We start from the raw sequence: 2,211 nt of genomic DNA on the forward strand, positions 1-2,211 counted from the left end.
GATAGATAGTTTTAAAGGCATACTTATGAAATCATTTTGTGAGAGTGAAAATATCAATTAATCAGTGTGAATTTGCCCTGTGAAACTGATAGAACCAGTACTTAGGATTTCCCAGTTTATTCCTATCATTCAATTCTCTCATTCAAAACACTGATGTTCTTCAGAATTAGGTCCCAATTATCAAACTAAATTACCATCATTGTGCATTGTGTATTGGGGTTATGACTATCTATCTTCTCAGTTACAAACTTTAACTAGTATTGCAAATATTTCCTATGAAGAAAGTTTAGAGCAGTTCTATAATAGCTTTACTGAGAGAGGAATTTTTTGGTTAAATATTCATTATGTGACTTACTTTCCAAAGGTCTATGTTATATAAAATACCAGGAACACACACTTCAATACAAGATAATATTCTGAGATCTGATATTAATAACTTCATATAGTATCTACTCACAATAAAGTGTTTGTTTAAATGAGCTCAATCAACCAATTGTACTTACAGATTGCTCAATATTAAGGGAAAACAGAAATATTTAGGGATATTCTTTGCAATGGGTTAAACTAATTAATGAACATTTTTGTTTGTTTTGGTAAGGTGCTTAGGTCAGAGGAAATATAGAACAATAGAGGCTGACTAGCCAGTAAGCATAGTGCATTAGAATATGGGAACTTCTCATAAAATTCTGATTTGGAGGAAAAATATTTTAGGGATGGGCAAAGCAGGTGGGTGCTTACCTTGCACAAGGTTGACCTGACTTGATCCCCAGCATTTCATATGATTCCGCAAGCACCACCATGAGTAATTCCCTAGTGCAGAGAGAGGAATAAGCCCCAAGCACTGCCAAGTGTGACACAAAACCTAAAATAAACACATAAACAAATAATAAATTTAAAAATAATATTTTAGTGATTCCAGACTTCATTCTGGACTCACCCACTTCCCAGCTTTGTATGTGTAAACTCTTCTTTACATTTAACACTTACAGTGTCTCTCTCTCTCATTAATATCCTCCTTCACTTTAGAATTATATAGAGATAAATATTGCCTTTTTACATTAACGAACAATTCATAAAACAAATATAATTCACATTTATGGAGAACGAGATCAAATTCTTTATCTTTTGTGAAATACTAATCATACTTAATAATTCATAACACTGATACTGAATTAATATTTCTAATAAAAATATTATCACTGATAGTATATGGTAGAGTCAATGCCTTATTGTGGGCATTAAGTGCATTAAACTCTGTACAATATCTCCAGCCTCCACTAATTGTTTTATGAAATAAATTCCTCATTTATGCATAGGTGTATAAATCAAATCCAATGAAGAGTGAATGTATTTTTCTGTATATTCAGAATAGATCATAAATACTATTAAAAAGGAAGGATTGTAGCTAGAGTAATGTCTTTAGATTTTATCAGTGAGAATTGTTTAAAGATATTTTGTAGTTTCAAACCTTCTTTTTAAAAATAATTTATTACCATTATTTCTAAGACCCGATCTAAGTAGGTAAAGAATTAATTCTTGGGGTGTGTGCATAGTCTTACTATAGCAAATGTTTAGCCTGCTATTATTATTATAAAATCAGAGCAGCAAGAATATTTCAGTGTAATATCAAACTTTCTGAAAGAGGAACACACACTAAACACATTTTATAAGTGAATCAAAATGTCTAGATCTGTGAGATAGTATGGAGAGTAGGAAGGCACTGACTTGCATATGGCCAACCTAGGTTTGATCCCAGGCACCACATATGGTCCCCTAAGCCCCATCATCAGAAGTGATCTCTGAGCATAGCCATGTGTAAAAAAATTGTTTAGGAAATATAATAAAATAATTTCCAATGTAAAATGATTTTAACAAGAAAAATTTGTGACTCAGTTTAGACCTTAAACACTTTGTTTTAAAAACATGGCAATTTGAAGAATGGTATGGTTTTCTCCTATTTTGAAAGAATGCAGATTTCTGTTGGCAAAAGCCAGTTTCTGACTTAGGTAAATTAAACTCCAAGAATTGTCAGTGTAGGGTCAGTATTCTCATTTGCTTGACTTTGTATTTCTCATGGTCAACACAGATATAAAAGCATTTTAGTTTATTGTTAATACTTATTGAATAAATGAATGGTCAGTGAACCATGTTAATCTGTGTTTTCCTTATTAGCGGTTTTTTAGAAACAAATCAGTTTCTATGAATGAGTTT

At 31.5% G+C, this 2,211-nt stretch overlaps 1 non-coding gene across 1 annotated transcript; it reads right to left on the reverse strand.

Annotated features, from left to right (window-relative positions):
- Positions 1 to 1,484: 1,484 nt before the first annotated feature.
- Positions 1,485 to 1,619, reverse strand: LOC130027000 (small nucleolar RNA SNORA72). Its single transcript, XR_008792955.1, has one exon. It is a non-coding gene; the product is annotated as a small nucleolar RNA SNORA72 (small nucleolar RNA).
- Positions 1,620 to 2,211: the final 592 nt, after the last annotated feature.

This window comes from Sorex fumeus, unplaced genomic scaffold, assembly GCF_029834395.1.
Source record: "Sorex fumeus unplaced genomic scaffold, SorFum_2.1 ptg000035l, whole genome shotgun sequence".
NCBI lineage: Eukaryota > Metazoa > Chordata > Mammalia > Eulipotyphla > Soricidae > Sorex > Sorex fumeus.